General features: G+C 44.3%; 1 long non-coding RNA gene across 3 annotated transcripts in view; it reads left to right on the forward strand.

The window, feature by feature from the left end:
• Positions 1-11,468, forward strand: part of LOC138261835 (uncharacterized) — a 46,872-nt gene extending 35,404 nt beyond the window's left edge. For all 3 annotated transcript variants that reach the window (XR_011199157.1, XR_011199155.1, XR_011199156.1), the window contains one exon: positions 8,902-11,468. This is a non-coding gene — a long non-coding RNA (uncharacterized lncRNA). The remainder of the gene's footprint in view (positions 1-8,901) is intronic.
• Positions 11,469-19,349: the final 7,881 nt, after the last annotated feature.

The following is a 19,349-nucleotide window of genomic DNA, read 5'->3' on the forward strand; positions in this document are numbered from 1 at the left end:
TAGAGGTTTCTGCCCCCGAAAAGGCCTTAAAAAGAAATGCCCCTGTGCCGCAGGACGTAACCATTACGCCGGCGGCACAGAACTGGTTAAAAAGCGTGCTTTCTTTACCAAGAGCTAGCTTTCTGCCAAATTTGGTGTATATTCATCCATTGGTTTAGCCGCTATTCCTGTTTAACATCCCTATGAAAATGAAAAAGAAACTCCTGTTTCTCGGCCCCCGCTTGATGGATCACCCCAAAACTTTCCAGACTGCAGCTGACGCGAGTGTCATATTTTTGGAGGGGGAATTTTGTGAAGATTTCTCAAGATATAGGCAAGCAAAAAATATGCTTTTCTCTATAGAAACTAGGTCCTAACTATAACTATCTAGTGTGTGTGTGTGTGTGTATATATATATAGATAGATAGAGAGAGAGAGAGATATGAGAGTAAAGTTGGACATGGGTAAGGGCTATGAAAACAGATTTGCAAGCACCTGGACACCCTTGAGGGTGATGATTTGCGCTATATAAATCCTGTTTGATTTATCTATCTCTCCAGAAAGCTAGTCCCTGTGCTCAACAGAGCTTTTATTATGACTGGAAGCTAAAGGTTAAGCAGCTACATGGGATCTTAAGCAAATAGTAAACTTTGCCACTTAACGAATCAGGAATACAATAAAATGGACACCAGGACAAGAATTTTCGATAAAATGGCAAACATTTTTTATGTACACTTTTCTACCCTTTCTGTTGATTTGAAAGGTTGAGGTACGGAGAAAATGTTGTAAACTAATGATTAGCACCTGCATGGGCTGTATAATTCTGACACATTTCCTGGTCGTTTTGATTCATTCTGTTTCCCCTTTCACCTTTCATCCACATACCTTGACCAAGGTCTGAGTGCTTCACCATCGCTCAGAATGACTGTATGTTTCTCTCTGGCTACTTAGCTATAGATCGAAAGCCTAGACATTCCAGATGATTGCGGAAAGTTTATTTGTGCACCATTGGAAATGAAAATGTAAACCTTGTAGGGGACAGGAATTGTCACTAGTATCACAGCGAAGACCTTTAGTTAACTTAACCTCATCAGCTGCTACCATGCTTAGGGTACTAAAAATGCAGTTCAAAATGTATACATATTGCGGCAGTATCTCGCTGCAAGGGGGAAACTTAATCAAGCTCTGTGTCCTCGTAGCAGATCATCAAAACGTTCATGCACCACCGGGTGAGACTATACAGTGCAAGTACTGAATGCAGTCCTTTCCAACAAATATACAGTTTTAGTTTTAACAATCATCCTACATGTTGTCAGTTGTAGTGGGTTTTACTCAGTGTCTCAAATTTGCATGGCACACAAGTGTGTTTGGTATGTTGCACACCAGATTTACTGCCTAAAGTACTTTGAAGACTTGTGTTAATGACAAATCCTTAATTCAGAAAGTGCTTATGGCCTGCTGTCGCCACAAGCAAGTGGCTCTGGCTACTGTTTTTTTTCCAGAATTTTCTCTGATGAGATGTTCCCCTCTCTGGATGTTCTGAAATTGTATTTTGTAGAATAAATGTTTCCGGAAATAAAACAAGGTAATAGTTTATGTTCGCCATGCTTACAAATGACCAGAAATTTCGAATTCCTGCTGGCACACATTTCACACACATACAGACCTGGCAGTTGGGATTTCGCCTACATTGCTCCTAAAGCGTGAAACGACCTGCCATTACATATCAGAGCCACTTCCTCAATTCTTTTGTTCTGCAGGAAGGTGAAAATCTTGCTCTTCCAGTATGCCCACTTGCTGACCCTAGGCTTAGCATGCACCCAAAAAGCGCCAGGATACCTGCTCTGGTTAGAAATGCTCCTACAAAAGGGAATTGCAAGATAAATTGTGATATTTATCACTCTGCTTTACCAAAGTTGTTTGTCTAGTTTCTATGACACTCTACCATAGGAATGACGCCTAGGATATTGGTTTGTGAAATCATCAGCAGAGTAAATGCCCCATATATTCCAAAGAGACCACTTTACTGTTTGAGTAATCAGTCCTTACCTTTCTACCTCATTGGCGTAGGTATTGTGCTAGATTAATATAATTTGTTTTTACTACAGCTGGGTATAATGCAATATACCTGGCATTCCAACTAAATAAATAGGGTTTCCTGTTTTCACTATCTTTTTCTTGAGTCTGCAGTTAAGAGTGCTCACACTTATTGCTTCTGAAAAAAACCGAATGGGTGGGTGATATTCCAGGATTTATAAAGCTTTTTCTTGATTTATTTGTTTTCCTCCTTTTTGTCTCATTCACTTCTGTTGTCAGTTCTTCATTCTTTCCTGCTTCCCACTCCCTTCCCTTTACACTCTACTTGAATTGGCTTTTTTATGTAACTTTAATTATTTCTCTAACGTACCTGCCTTTTTCTTTTACCAGCACTACATTTCTTCTTCCCAGTAAGCATGTCCAACCCACTGCTGGAAGTATATTGCCACCTTATTAAGATTTAGTTGCAATAGATAAAAAGTTAACGGTGGGCCTTTAATTTACCATTCTCGTGCTTTTATTTAGATCGGATTCGACTGATCTCGGTTTTGCCAGCGCTGGCCGTTTTACAGTACCTTTTTAAAGCCCTTTTCTTTAACATTTAGAACTTTCCTGCTTGCTGCCTGAGATGGGATAACCGTGTTAGCGGATGACAGCTGGAAAGTGGCAATTCCATTGAGCAAGTTAAGGGTACATGAAGGTTCATTTAGCGCTCACACTTAGAATCGTAGTTGTTTTATATTGGCTTGCCTGTTGCTGCATTTGAAAAAAAGAATGGTATCAGTAAAGATGTGCCCGTTCACTTAGCACTGTGGGTTATAGTTAATGTTCTTTCATTTTTAAAGAACATGTTTCTGCTATGTTCCGCTCTCTGCTCACTCAGATATAAAGCCTCTCACGATGTCTTGGTTTCAGTCTCTCTATTTATGATCCAATGACAAAAGGAAACAGGCGCCAACGGTAACCGGCAGTTCTCTCTCCGTCCTCTCCAACTCCGCTCGCTCGCACATCACTCCATCACAGAACCCTCGCTGTCACCTTGTTCTACATTCTACTACCACACAACACATCCCCACTTTCTCATCCCTGAACAACATAACCCAGACATAACTATCCATAATAATAATAATAATAATGATATCTACCTACTTAAATATTTCTACACCTAAATAAATAAATAAAAAACTTTGTTACATAATCTTTTAACCATTCTGGAAAGACTCTTTTCCTCTTAAAATCCACTCCAACATTTCCACCCCTCATTATTTCCTCACCTTCCATTCTTTCGTTATGTTCCACCACCATCTCCTCTTCGACACCTTGTCTGACCTCACTCCCATCCACGTTATCTTTTTCCACCTGATCTTTTTCGCCTCTTGCACCATTCCACTGCCCGTACCATCCACGCTAGCTTCCATCCACATATAAGTCTTCTGTTCCATTCCACGTCCCTTATTCTCTTCCATACCTTCCTCCCGACAAAGCCACCCTTTTCAGATTCCACACTTTGCCATCCTTAAGTCGGACAGCATTTCTTAAAACTTCAATCACTTCTTGTGCTTCCAAAAAACGACTTTCTCCCTTAGGTACCCATCAAGGTTTTTTGATCCTTACCCAATCCCCAACTTTTACTTGTACATCATAAGCACCCCTACTTCTATCGTAGTATAACTTACTCAGTTCATGTCCACTTTGCAACCTTTCATGTACAAACTTTGGGGCCCAAGTTTCCACCTTACTATCACTTAACCAGGCAGGATTGAATTTGCATCCGGCCTTTCTTTCTCTCATCATTACGAACTGTGATAAACCAATAGTTTCATTCTTTGTGATCCTGTAGGCCCATATTGCTTTCCGTAATTCCAAATGCCAATCACACTGTTTATGTACTGCCTCTTCAATCATGCCTTTCACTACCTGGTTAAACCTTTCCACAGTTCCATTTCCACTCTGATTATAGAGTGAAGTGGTTTTATGTTGCACCCCAACTCTCAAAATAACTCTTCACCATATTCGAAGTAAATTGCAGCCTATAATAACTCAAAATTAAAACTGGAATGCCTTCAGAAACAAAAAGTTTGTCCATACATTTTAACTCCGTTGGCACTTATTTTTTGTTTTTTTTTGTTTTACAGTTTTTATCACCGGCCACTTACAAAATAAATCTATCAACACAATTACATACTCTTGCAACTCACTGACCGGACCCAGAATATCTATTGCCACACATTCCCAAGGTTGATCCGGATTCAAATCCTTACTCATAGTAGGTTGCAAAGTACGTAAGGATTTGTCATCACTAGAACAAAGTTCACAAGACTTCACAAATCTCTTCGCTGCCTTGTCCATCTCTGCTCAATAAAACACTCCCTTAACTATTGCTTTAGTCCTTACGATGCCAAAATGTCCCTCATGACACAAACATAAAATCTTACTCCGTGATCCCTGCAGGGAACTACCCTACCGCCTCTTAGCACTACTCCATTAACAACGGACAATTCTGATCTAACTTCCCAAAATGTTTTTAATTCTTCCGAAATGTTTTCTCTTTTAGGCCAACTGTCACACAAATACATTAGTCCTTGTAACACACCATCTTTTTCTTGTTCCTTTTCCCTCTCCTTCCTATTAATCGCTGGCTTCCCAGAATCATGGATTAAAACAACGTGATAAACAATCCGCCAAAACATTCTCCTTACCAGGCTTATACACCATGTTGTATATATAGACTTACATTCTTATGGACAAACGTGCTAATCTTGGTGAGTCATTCACGCTTCCTTCTGTAGTCAATTTAACTAATGGCTTGTGGTCACATATCACAGTTAATGATTTTCTCCAAATAAATGTACGGAAATGATCCAATGCCCATGCACAGGCCTACGCTTCCTTTTCAATAATGGAATATTTAGTCCCAGTCGGTGACAAAGTACTTGATACAAAAAGGACAATCCTCTCACCTCCCTTTGGATCTCCCTGTGACAGTACTGCACCTAAACCCTTATTACTTGTGTCTGTTGTAACCGTACATTTCCTATTGGGATCAAACCCACCCAAAGCAGGTACTTTGGTCAGCAAATCTTTAACATGTCTGAATTCTATTTCACATTTCATGTCCCATTCAAATCTCACATTCTTCTTTAACAACTGACGAATATTATATGTCCTGTCTGAAAATTTGAGGAATATATTTTGAACAAATTGTTAGTTACTAATTTCAAATTCCCTAAAGCCGCCCCTGTACCAATAGACAAGGTTTTAAATGAAAAAAGAGCTCCTTGCAAGCAGAATCTGTCACCAACCAGAGACTGTCTCGTGGTGCCATCACACAACAGTAAACATCAGAATAGATAAAGTTTTGCTGCTTCTATCATGGAGATATTTGGGTTAGTGTAGAACATGTGCTAATATCGTGCAGGCAAGTGCTTCTCGTAAAGCTTTGCCAAAGGGCCTTCCGCTGCACAGAAACACCCGTTATCGCATTTTTTGTAACTTTTGAACTGTTTTGAGCTAGAAGCGAAATTCTGTTTTGTTAAAATATGCAGATTATGCTGCAGATGATGGAGTATGGGGCATATGCAGCAGATCAATTACTAAGCAAAAATCACTGCAGGGACACAATCGCATAATTCCAGTGGCACTGAATATATATGACGGATCATCCATCTTGTCAGGTGTGCATAGCTGTATTGAAATGACCAGATACTGGATGGCAGACTACTCTTTTAGCAACTGTTTTACAGTCCTACCTGGTTAATAACGGGTCTGGGCAATATTTGCCAAAATATGCTGAAAAGACAAGATCTGGAGATGTGTGCCCTGAGCTTTGGGGGTGTGCTCATCCATAAACCTAGCTTTTTTTTTTTTTTTTTTTTAAATATGTAGTGTTAAACAGTGCTAAATGATAAGTCCACCCTGCAAAAAAGCATAGTAGGCAAAAATGGCCACACATTACAATTTCTGAATTTGTATTATCTGGTGCACAGAGATGAGGAAATTAGCAGTATTTTGAAGTGACTTTGCACTGTTCATAGTATAGGTATTTGCTCTTCAGTAGTTCTTGCCCCATTCACGTTGTGATAGCAATGGGTGGTCATGATGACTTCCTACCCAGAAGCTGGTATGCACACTAGGGCTGTGGGAACCTGCGTTCTTGCTCCTACACAGTCCAGTAAAGCCACAAAGCAATCATGACTTATCTGGACGCCTGGAAGAGGAAGCCTATTGACCTGGAAAAATTGATATTTTTTTTCACTTGGTCTTAACAGTCCATCAGCTTAAGGTAGCATGAAGGGATTGTTGGAACAGTGCTAAAATGGGGGTAGAAGAAGGGAAGGAAAGAGTCAATAAATATGATGACCACATGGAGTGTATTCCATTTGTTTCATCCAAGGCCTCAAATAGTGAAATCTGGAGAATGGAAGCGAGAAACAGGAACCTGACAGCAGTATCTTTGGGAGGGTGGCACAGTATGCGGACTTCTCACACCATGTCAAATTGCCACTAACCACATGGTTAGCCATAGATTGGCACCTACACCTGCCAGCCCACAGTGCTGAAACAATACCATCGAGCTGTCCTCTTACAGTATGGACCTCCCCACTACATTCATGTGTTCTCACTCTTACCTGTCTCTATCCTAAGATCCCTAGGGCAGGGCAAGAAATATAAATAGTAACAGCATTTCCTGACAACATTGATTATGTTCTCAGACATATATGTATCATATAGGCGTTGGTGTGCAGCTCAAAGATTATATTATGTCGGAGCTATATTCATCCTTTTATTTCAGTTATTGAATTTCTAACAGTATAAAATAATCTATCTAATTTTACAAAATCATATGCACTGTCTTAAGGGTTTTTGCACTATTGTATTACAATGACAACCTCAGGTGTGTCATCCTGGGTTGGGTAAATGCAGGTTTCCAAAGACAACATATGTATAATCACTCACTCATTCCAGTCACAAAATAACATCCTCCTCCCTCTTCAGTCATATCCATTCATTCTTCCATACCACAGTCAATAAAAAACTTGTTGATTTTTTCTTAACAATAGTAATTTGTATCTTGTAAATCTACTCCTCTAGTGCTATATTATTACTGACAGTGGTATTCTAGTTTTGAACCTTCTAACAAAATATGCATCCAATCTGAGCCACACATGCCATAAAACGATATATGCCTATATTCCACACTACAGCCACCAAATAATAAGAATGTGTGTTTAGGGGACCACCACCAGATGTAGGTTTCCCAGTATACCATACAAATCCATTAGTGAACAATCTTCATGGCTCTCTCCTCTGCACCCATTGCGAACACCTGTGCCAGTCCATTTCTTAGCCCCAAAACATCCATTTTGTTTCATATTTATTCAACCACAGCATGCATTGGACTTCACCTTAGCCACAGTGCCTTGTGGTTCCCCTTGGACCATCTCTCTGTCCTTCTACAAGCTATACAATGATTAAATTCTCTTTGCCTACTAATACAGAGGAGGAAATAATCTCCGTCATTAGGCCAAGTTAAATCAGGCCCTAGTGTGTTCCAATATTTCACAGGACTGTTGGGGGAGGCAGGGGTGCGAAAAAACTCTAGCAGTCATGTAGCAAAAGAATCGTTTCACCAATCTAGAGTGTGCTGCATATGACCAGGATAGCTTTGAAATGTTCTTACAGTATCTGTATTTGCATCCTCAAATTAGAGCACTTTAGTCACTTGGGGCCCGATCAGTATACCATCTGGAACTATGCAGAGAAATATACACATTAAATGAAGTCCTAGGGGGCTGAGTCTTTGCTCTTTCTTGTATCGCATTGCTACGCAACTATTCAACCAGTGCCTTCATCTTCCTAATTCCCAGTGCAAGCATGCTTTCTAGATGTAGAACAGGAGTCTCTAACAGCTGCTCCGATCTCATGTTCACAATTGTGAGCATAACAGTGTGCACCTGTGAGCTGCCCAACATCTTCAAATGAAAAGCATGCAAAAACAAGTACCCAGACATGTGATAGATCACGTTTGCATTTGTAAAACTGTACTGTAGGATGAGGAGTGGAACGTGTGATTTATTCCTGTGTCAGGTTCACATTTGCATGCATGACATTAGGGTAGCTGTCCACAAATGCGGAAGGAGGACAGGAATAATTTACAGCTTCTCCAGTGTTCTCCACCATTACATTTGAGATGGAGACGCCAGGGCAGCCATCAAATGTCCTGGTGTCAGATGTTGAGAGCCCCTCCCCAGACTTGAGCTGTGCTTGTGTATGAGGCGTGACGGAAGCAGTGAAACATTGCTGCTCTTGGTCAAAATGGGGTTATTTTAAATGTGGCTAGAGTCTGCAAGAGCTTTCTTTGTTCTAGCAGTAAGATCAAGAGGATATTTTGAGATGGATGGGCCACCACTCTTCTATCTCATCGCCTAGGAATGTTGAGGGGAGATGCAAAGGAGAACCCTGTCTGGCAGTTAAGTGAGGTATAGGGATTTCAAAGGACATTACATTCCACCCTTGTCCTTGGGTTCCAAGTAGCAACAAAGCACCCGGGAAGAGATCTGCAGAAGTGGACCGACATCATGTTAAAAAATCACATCCCTTTAGCATTTGGCTAACATGCTGAAACATAAACTTGATACTATGATGTGGTCTTCGTTTATTCCTGGTACCTGCTTATGCTTATAGAAAATAATCACCAGCCCTGAGGGTTGTAGACAGTGCTTACATTTTAAAAGAATGAGTGCCAGTACCCAATGCTCTCTCCGAATCCAGTGCCTGGCCCTATTAAATGTAGTGCTGAGTACCAACATTGCGTAATCTTGAATACACTGTATGCCTCTTTAATACACCACTAAACACCTCCTTCCTTTTATCTCACTCTTGCAGGTTCCTGCCTTCTCCCTTTGTGATGGATTTTATGGTGTTGTCTTCCTCCTTTCCCTCATGTATTTTTCCCTTTTGCTCACGGGTAATGCCCAAAGAGGAAAAAAAATAAAAGCACCAGAAATGACGACCTTTGAGAAGACTGAAGACCAGTTGTAACAATCATTATCTGTTTTCAGATGTTCCTCCACATGTGGTCTGTTTAGAATTTTGATTGAATATCAATGCTCTTGTGAATATATTGTATATTGTTGTATAAATAAGCTTCTGTGTTATTGCCTAAATACGTTTTGGGGAAGTAGGTAATGAAAATGTATATTACATATTCAGTGGTGTGGAATTTAATAAAATATCTACTTGTCCCTGAGACAGGTTGCCTCATAAATCTACTTGTCCTGTAAAAAAAAAAAAAATCTACTTGTCTTGTAAAAAAAAAAAAAAAATCTGTTTACCCCTGTGGGATTATGGCAGCAATCTCGTATTAGAGCTCTGATAATAGTCTCTCTGGTTATGCCAGGGCTTGTGCTATAGTACAGCTTGAATAGTAGCAATTTATTTATTTTACCACCTTTGGAGGTAGTGGTAAGCAATAGTTTCAAGGTTGGAATGCCTTACTAATTTTAAGGATTTTCACCAGCTATTCTCTAATTGTTTCCCATAATCAGAAAGGTTGGAAATTTACTCCTGACCGTGGCAGAAGCAGAAGTTCTTCCAGGGTTGGGAAAAACTTGGTTGGAGGGAAAGTGAACTTGTAAACTCTCAACTGATGTTCACATGAGCAAATCTACAAATACATATTTGCTCGTGATAGAACACAAGTTCACAACTATTTTCTAGGAGTACGATTTCCTGGCCTACTTCTGTAATTTCTTGTGAATTCATGAAAGCCACTAATTCAAAGACATACAATGATTTCACTTTTGTGACTTTCTTAAAGAATTGGGACCCTAATTAGGTCTGGCGTTAACAGACATTTTGTTTTTATTAAACTTCTGTTTCTCTCTTTATCGGCTGGCTTTACTGTGATTGATCGCATTCTGCCCTTCCACAAGGAGCATGTTGGCACACACAGTTTTGTTCAGTGCCAGGAACTACTGTGGCAATCAGTGGCATAACAAAACTGGAGGGGGATCCCCTGCAAAGAACATGGAAGCAACCAAACTCACTCAGGGCAGGTGCTGTACTGAGGGGGGCTGCAGGGCCTATGTTATGCCACTGGTGGCAATGTGTGCTTTCTGAGACCTAAACATTTTTTTTCTTTTTGCCAGTGTTTGTTACAACGGTGAGGGCCTGGCTGCTCCCACAACAATAAAGTGTTACAAATGCCATGTCAAAACAAGTCATGCATTGACAAAATCAAAAGACTCACCACAAATATCGGTTGGCTTTGCCAGTGCTTATTTATTTTCATGCTTCCTGTAATGTTTTTGAAACTGGCTACACTGATTTTCCATTGGGAATATTTTTTGGAAATACTAGCATGCATCAACACATTTTACTAAATGATGCTTCAGAGAAATAGCACCTAAACTTTCATAGCAGCGAAACGTTTTTTTTCTCCTTGCATTTTTTTCTGAACATTTTATTTTGAAAGCAAAGAATCATCACTCTTGCAAAGATTTTCATCTAATCAGAGAGCATCCTGGGAGCATTATACTTAGCCTCACATTTTTAAACTTTTGTAATTTGCGTACACTTTTTTAAAATTTATTGTTTTATTACTGGAACCACTGTCAGTAGTGCAGTGTGACGTTAAAACATTTATTTAAAGAGCTCACCCTAATAACAAAGGCTTTACATTAATAAACCATGAATAATGGTTCCAACAGCAGTAACATATGGACACCCACTAACTCAGCTGCAGGCAGTTCCCTTCTCTGTAAACTGGCAGCCAACGGGTTTGTGCTGCAGGGTGTTGGGTCTACTTGTCCCAAGGACAAAATAAACAGGAAAAGTTGTTGCCTTAACCCCCAAACAATATGTCCTGGGTGTCGGGCAATAGGAATTCCACATCCCTGATATTACAGTCTCTCTATTTTTCAAATCTATATTTATTGTTGACAAGAACCTTGTCATTTACCTATCGCAAGTGGATCAGTGTATGATATGAATATATATGAGGATTTGCGTGGCTACAGGAAACGAGAATAGCTGCAGAAAACTATTCTTTGTAAAACTGGCTAACTTTTTTTTTTTTTTTACAACAGCAACTAAGCTAAGTGTTAAAGTTTATTTTTTTTCATTTCAAAGCTGGATTTGTACATTTGTTTCCATAATGGAGAGGTGTGCCCTCTTAAGATGGAATATGTCAGTTATGCCTTTTATGAAACAGAATTGAATTCATGTTCTGTTTATTTGCCAGGAACTATAGCATATGTGTACAGATGGAATTTTTAAAAACGGAAAGTGGATGGTATACACTATTGTTACATATGATAATGTGAAGAACCAATATCTATGATAAGGTATCAACATTTGTAAGACTTTTTATGTGACTATTAGTTATAATAATAACCAGTATGTATTTCTTGTAAGATATGTGAGCAAATAAATCAAATTCATTCAGGCAACGGTGTGTGTTACATTTAAGGCAATTGTAATACTTTAAATTTGCAAGTGAAATGGGGAGGAACATAGTCCAGAACGGCCCTTGGGTTTCTACTCGTGTGCTGCCATGACCGAAATATAGGGCCACTCTTTGTGGACTTAAACATTGTGAACCTTGTGGGTTTTTTGTGGGTTTATCTTGGTTTCATGCTTGTTGCTCATCCAAGCCTGGACCACAAAGCCCATCTGGCCCCCTGTTCATCCACAGCATTGACTATGGACGGAACCAGCTTTGCTGTTTGGAGACACTGATGCAAGGGTGGGAGGTGTGGTTCGTCTAGAATCAAGAGCAGCAGCAGGCACTACAGTTGGCAGTCTAAGCACGTGTTCCAGGAGACCGTTAAGTAATTCACTCTCGTAGTGGCAGGGCAAAACCTTTGTTTCATGGGAAGAAGTTGCCATATCTGCCTTAGCAAAGCCTTAAATCACCGCTGTTGTAGCTAGTGGTTGGGCTAGAAGAATGAGGTAATAGTGATGGGTTGCCTGTTAGACCCACTGAAGAAGTTGGTAGGTGGGAAAGACACCAGTGGCTTCATCAGTGGGTATTTCCTTAGAGGGCAACCATTGATTGAGGTTGATTTCAGGCAATCAGGATGATAAAGTGAAGATTGTGGGAAATGCTTGGGATACAGAAACAACGTAAAGTGAAATGGCAACACTTAAAGCAGGAAGTTACATATATTGCGCCCCCACCCACCCCCCCCACCCCACCCCCCAAAGTACCAAAAAGTGCATTGTGGATACTGTTCTGAAGCTGAAGGTCAAAGTGGGTTGCAAGGAAACACGAGCTGTTCAGCAACATAGGGAGATAAGTCTACTGAGATAAGGGCAAGAAAGGTAGGGCCAGAGATTGCCTTTTTTTTTTTTGTTTAGTTTTTTTGGGAAGGGAGTGGAGGGGTTAGATGATGAACACATGAACCGTTAAAAATTCTTAACAATACTTCACAAAAGGGGTGATTATTTGGGGGGGGGGGGGGGCAATTGTCCATCTTGAAGGATAAGGCCACCACTTCTAATAGGTCAGTCCCTGGTAACGTGACACAAAGCAATGATGCCTAAATCAAAGGCAGTGTGAAAAGAATTTAAGAACTGCATTTGTAGAAGAAAAAGTCACACAAAACACAATAAAACTCCCTATTTTGAAATTGAGAGAAAAATGTGGGTAAAATGAGACTACAAAAAACAAAAATCCAATAAGGAGAACAAGAGATATAACTCTTTGAAGATTCTAATGTAAATAGCGCCACAAAGCACCAGTGTTGGAATGGAAAGACCTTCCAATGGTGATGCCCTGAGTGCCCTGACTGTATTGTCTGAATATGTAATGCTGCTTTTTAGGTGAACACAGATCGTGCCTGTGCACCTTGACATAGACCTGTCTCAAAGATTGTGGTCTTTTTGGACCTCGAAGGCCCACAAAGTTCTACTCTCAAAATGGTGAAAGGCTGCTGCCTTTGCCAAGAGTTAAGCAGCATGGGTGTAGTGGTGGCAGCATACTGTGTAGTGAACAGGTCCTTTTTTAACCTTTGTCACTTGCATGAGGTCTACAAACTCACTCTTTTAAAGTTCTGCTGGTGTTTGCCTAACTCACCTGTTTTCAACATTGGTTTGGTGTATAGTGCAGCGCAGTGTGTGTAGTATACATTTGCTGGGTGTATGTGTGCCTGTGAATAGTACATTGCATGAATAATGCAATGCTGTGCAGTGTGGATATTATATGCAAGGAGATAGGGCTGGTCACAGAAACATGAAGAGTAGGGCTGAGGCCCTGGTGTAGCCTTTTGATATGCATATCAGTATGGCTGACATCCAGGTGTGAATCTCTAGTCGCTCCCATGGCCTGTATTTTAGGGGCAGTCTGATTTGGAGCTGCTCCTGTTGTGACAGACTGTTTTCTGGAGGAGGAAACAACAGGGAGAGGGCCCTGCAAAATGAAGCAGACCCCTGAAATAAACTCCAGACTCAGCCTGTAAATCGCATTTGGGGGTCTGGAAATTAACTATAAGAAGAGGAGCTTCAGGCACCAAAATTGTCAGCGGTCAAGCAGCCAGTCGGTCTGTGCGAGGAGAAGAACTTCTACATAACATATGCCTTTGATATGGGGGTTGAGTTCCTTGAAGTCATCAAGGCCTGTTAGTTTTCCAGCTAGGTGATGGGACATCGCTGATGAAATTCAAAATCACCTGTCCCTAGAGTCTAGAGCACCAGTACCTCCCTACTTGCCAAGACCAGTGTACCTTGTGAGGGAGATGAGAGCATTGTTAGTAGCAAAGTGAAGTGGAACCCTGTAGTGAGGTGGCGAGAAGATGGCTGCTATACCAGTCCATTTGTTGACTCCGGTGTGCCATAGGAGGGCAGCAGTGAAGTGAGCTATACCTGCAGCGGCACCTAATGGGGTCATCGACTGTGGGCAGTCCCAAATCACTGTTGACCTGCAGCCAGTGTGCAGTATAGTGTTAGTGACCATTTATGCCAAATGGGCCATAATGAAGTTTGCTGCTGCGCTGATTGGGTCACAGCCTTTGCATAAAGGAGAAATGGTGATTCAGTTGTGGAAGGAGGGATTGCCACCAGGACAAAGCAAGAAGCATGGTTGGGTCGAGGCATTTGACTGAGAAAAGAGGCTGCTGTGACCTGAGCACGCTTAAGCTGTGACAGAGTACCAGCACTAGGATCATCATATGCACGCCATACACAAGAGAAACTTAGCAAGCATTGGTAGCAGCATCGGAGAATACCCCTACTGCTGCACGACCACTTTTGAGAACTCAAGAATACCCAACCACGCCCCTCTTAGGCCATGTGTGGATGACTTATTGGCGGCTGCTGCTGCAGCTTCAGCACACGCAGAGGACGTGCACTCCGGTACTCCATGCACTCAAATCATGCTTGTGTGGGTAAGACTGATTTTTTGGCCAGACGGCCTTGGGGAAGGGGGATTCTCAGCGTGTTTTGAGTTGTGAGCCTGTGTCCAGTGTCTTACTCTCAAAATCTAATATTCAGAAACCCATCACCCCTGTGCCAAGCCTGTGTGTCCACTCAGAAGTGCGGTGAGGGTGATGAACATGCCACTCCTCTGGTCATTCTGAAGCAGCGATGAAGATAGCTTCCCTCCCACTGGGTTTGGTGCCAGCCTGACTAATATGACTAAAGCTGAGGCCTTTTTCAGGTATCATCTACCTTTTATTTACTTCAAAGGAGTCTTCCCTGTTTCAAGTTGTTGCAGCCACCTCAACTGATCTGTCTGCCTGGGGAAGAAAATGCTCCCAACCCTATACAGCTGTCCCTGCCCTCGTGGTAGTTTTCACATACCTTTCGTACCTAATTCAGTCCACATATGGGTAGGCAGTTGCTGGAGAGCTAATGCAAACTAACCCTCAGCAGCTTCAGGCAAGGTAAGGGTAACTTCCTACAAGTTACATTACCAGTATATTTAATAAAAATCCAAATTCACCATTAGGCTGCATTTTTATTAAATGTAGAAATAACCTTTGTTAGCAGCCCAGGCCAAACATTGTAGATTAAAGTATGTATTCTATACTTTGTCACTGATCTGACTTAAGCTTGCACCTTGGAAAACAATGCTCTGACTAGCTTGCTTCTTGGAAAAGTCAATATTGTTATAGGCCTAGTCGCCAGGGGGAAATGCCATTTTAATTGTCGAGTGTTACACTCTTGAGTCTTATGGACCCTACCTAGTGGGCATCAAAGTGTACTTAATATTTAAAATCAGGTTTTCCTCCTGTCCAAAGGGTTCTTTTGATGGGTAGGTGCAGCAGGGTTCAGTTACTGCTGTCAGGCTATATGTTGGGCCTGAAGTCATGCTTTTACCGCCCTGTAGTGCATGGTACAATAGATACTACAGTCCATAAGTAGAATTTAACTTTTCACATCATGGGTGTACCTTTTACCTCTGCACCACATACTATGGCCTGTGGCTTGATAGGAAAATTAAATTGGCAATTGGGTTTTAAATTAATTTTGACATGTTGTAGAGGGTGTACGTTGGGCACTGGCTAGCAGTGTCAGCTTTAAACATTACCAGCAGACGAGGTTCCCCCACCCCCTTCCCTCTGCAACAGGGTGCATCTGGAAGTTTGGGGAATAGAGTTGCATGGACCTTGCACAGCCAGGGCTACATAACACAAATCTGGAAGTAAATACATTGCAGACCAGCCAAGCACAGAGAAAGCACGATGGGGAAAACTGCGTGTACCTTTGGAAAAATGTTGAAATTCATAAGTAATGAGATTTTGGAGAAATTTGATGTCTGATCAGTATCAGAAAGTTATCCAAGATATCTTACACAAATTGACTAAATAACTTGAGGTTTGACTCTACAAAAGCTGGCCTTTTGAAGCAACAAAATTTGCACCCCTATCTCTGGATTTTGCAAAATACCCAGGCTGCCCCAAGATGGTGATGAAAGAAACATTTCTCATAATACATCTTGATACTATGGCGAGGCAAGGCCAGTGAAAAAAACCTGTGCTTTATCATTGTACCGGATAATGATGGGTTGAGGGTCAAAAAAGACTTAGGGCGTCATTCCAACCCTGGCGGTCGGTGTTAAAGCGGCGGCCAACCCGCCAACAGGCAGGCGGTAAAAAAATTGAATTCTGACCCTGGCGGGAACCGCCAGCACAGCCCGCCACTTTAACACTCCGACCGCCACGGCGGGACAAACAAACAGCGCAGCGGTCACCGGCAACAGACAGGCGGCAGACAATGTACCGCCCACACTATCGCGACCCACCAATCCGCCACCTTTTCTGGGGCGGGAGCCCCGCCGATTAAAAACACGGCGGAAACAGACTACGAACGGGAAAACGCTCACCTCTATACACTCCACGAGGAATCTGGACAGCATGGAACCCGAATTAAACATCCTACCAGCTGTTGTCTACCTGCTCCTCTACCAGGAGCACGAACGCCGGCACAGACGACAACGGTGAGTACTGCACCTACGACACAGGGGAGGGGGGAGGAGAAAAGGTTACGGGCACACACATACGCGACACACCCACCCCCCCCACCCCAAATACCTACACACCAATGCAGAGCAACAAGTCAGAGTGACACCCCCCAAAGCCCCCTGGAATAATGCAAAGACAAAATAAATTGATCATTAAAATTGAAGTATATTATACCATATTTGAAGTTAAGTGAAATATGAAATATCTAAATAAAATATTTTACAACATGAACAATATATACATAGCCCAAAAGTCCGGCACATATTGGCTACCTTCCATTGTTCGTGGGCCAATGTGCATAAACACATGGGCAAAGCCCACACAGGAGACCGGAAACCATTGGAGAGAACACTGCTGGGGCATCAGATGAGAAAACAACAGGCACCTCAGGGGGAAGGGAAAGGGGGGCACCTCAGCCACATGAGTCCACGACGCCAGATCCACGAGGGGCCTCCATGCCCACTGTACCATCCTGGGGAGTGCAAAGCCACAGTCTCTCAAGTCTCTACAGTGGGTGGATTGCCCACTGTACCATCCTGGGGAGTGCAAAGCCACAGTCTCTCACATCTCTACAGTGGGTGGATTGCCCACTGTACCATCCTGGGGAGTGCAAAGCCACAGTCTCTCAAGTCTCTACAGTGGGTGGGTTGACCACTGTCACATCCTGGGAAGTGCAAAGCCACAGTCCATCAGGTGGATTACAGACTCCACTGGTTATGGAGGAGGCATGTTGGCCAGAGTGCTTCGTGAAGCCCTGCCCGACACAGATCCGGCCCTGCCAATGGGCCAGCGGTGCTTGACAGGAAGGGCCCAGCGGAGCAGTTCAGAGACGGCAGTGCCCAGCGGAGCGGTGCTTGAGAGGAAGGGCCCAGCGGAGCGGTGCTTGACAGGAAGGGCCCAGCGAAGCAGTTCAGAGACGGCGGTGCCTGACAGGAAGGGCCCAGCGGAGCGGTGCTTGACAGGAAGGGCCCAGCGGAGCGGTGCTTGACAGGAAGGGCCCAGCGGAGCAGTTCAGAGACGGCGGTGCCCAGCGGAGCGGTGCTTGACAGGAAGGCCCCAGCGGAGCGGTGCTTGACAGGAAGGCCCCAGCGGAGCGGTGCTTGACAGGAAGGCCCCAGCGGAGCGGTGCTTGACAGGAAGGCCCCAGCGGAGCGGTGCTTGACAGGAAGGCCCCAGCGGAGCGGTGCTTGACAGGAAGGGCCCAGCGGAGCGGTGCTTGACAGGAAGGGCCCAGCGGAGCGGTGCGGTGCTTGACAGGAAGGGCCCAGCGGAGCGGTGCGGTGCTTGACAGGAAGGGCCCAGCGGAGCGGTGCTTGACAGGAAGGGCCCAGCGGAGCAGTTCAGAGACGGCGGTGCCCAGCGGAGCGGTGCTTGAGATGAAGGGCCCAGCGGAGCGGTGCTTGACAGGAAGGGCCCAGCGGAGCGGTGCTTGACAGGAAGGGCCCAGCGGAGCGGTGCTTGACAGGAAGGGCCCAGCGGAGCGGTGCTTGACAGGAAGGGCCCAGCAGAGCAGTTCAGAGACGGCGGTGCCCAGCGGAGCTGTGCTTGAGATGAAGGGCCCTGTTCAGCGGTGCTTGTCACGGCGGGGCCCTGTTCAGCGGTGCTTGTCACGGCGGAGCCCTGTTCAGCGGTGCTTGTCACGGCGGGGCCCTGTTCAGCGGTGCTTGTCTTGTGTTCCTAGGGAACCAGATCTGGCCAATAATTCCCGCTCAGTCGCCATCCGACCTTTCGTAAGCGGGGCCCTCCTGTGCTGGAGTCCTGGGCCCGTGGGTGTCCTCCGTCACACCCGAAATGGGCCTGGTGGGGCCCTCCTGGGTAGCTCGCCTGCTGCCGGACTTGTCCACCCTGCTGCCCTTGCCCTCCTTCGCCGAATCTCTGGGGCCCTTGCCTCCCTTTGTTGATGTGCCAGGTGACGGTGCAAGGGTAGTGTCCTTGGGGGCAGCCGTCTCAGGCCTGTCGCGCCGGCCCTTCCCTTTTTTGGTTCTTTTCCCAGGGGGTGGGCTGGCTGTCCCCTTGCTGCTGGCCGATGTTCCGGCCCTAGGAGCTGGTGGACTCCAATAGCCCTGAACTATGGTCCTTGTAGGTGCAGGGCTTGTGGTGGCTGAGGTGCTGTTTGGACTCTTACGAGATGGAGGGGGTGGGTCAGGTGATGCAAAGAGGTTCAGTTTGGAGAGGAAAAACTTTTTATGAGCAATGGGAAGGGTAGGTGCAGTGGGTATGGGAGTGGAGGAAGAGGATGTGGTTGTAGGAGAGTCAAGTGTGCTGTCTTTGGGTGCAGGTGCTTGTGAACGGAGGCTGTCGTGAGGTGGATGGCTGTTGGGTGGGTGGCTGCCTGCGTTTGTGTGGTTTGGAAGAGGGGGTGACAGACACACTGGGAGAGGACACAGGGGACGTGTAAATGGCAGTGGGGGTGGTGGCTGCACGTGTGCAGAGTGTTCTGGTGGGTGTGCTGGTGATGGACGTACTGGCTGATGGTGGTGTGCATGCAGGTGTGAGTGGAGACATCACAGGGAAGGAGGAGGGAGACGAGGAAGAGGGGGACACAGAGGAGGCAGTGGCTGTTGGCATGTCTGCATGTGGATGTTGCTTGTGTGAATGCTTGTGTGATCTGTGGTGCTTATGTCTGGATGAGCTGCCCTTGGGTGTTGATGTGTGTGCAGGCTGGTCTGTAGGTGTGTCTGGGATAGGCAGAGGAACGGGAGTGGGACTGGGTGGAGGGAGTTGGAGGAGGGAGGCTGGAGACAGGGACAATGGCTGCCGTCAGTGCTGAGGCCAGAGCGTTGAACGATCGCTGATGGGCAGCCTGACCTGAATGAATGCCCTCCAGGTATGCATTGCTCCGATGCACCTCCCTTTCTACCCCCTGGA

The sequence above is a fragment of the Pleurodeles waltl genome, chromosome 10 (assembly GCF_031143425.1).
Source record: "Pleurodeles waltl isolate 20211129_DDA chromosome 10, aPleWal1.hap1.20221129, whole genome shotgun sequence".
NCBI classification, from domain to species: domain Eukaryota; kingdom Metazoa; phylum Chordata; class Amphibia; order Caudata; family Salamandridae; genus Pleurodeles; species Pleurodeles waltl.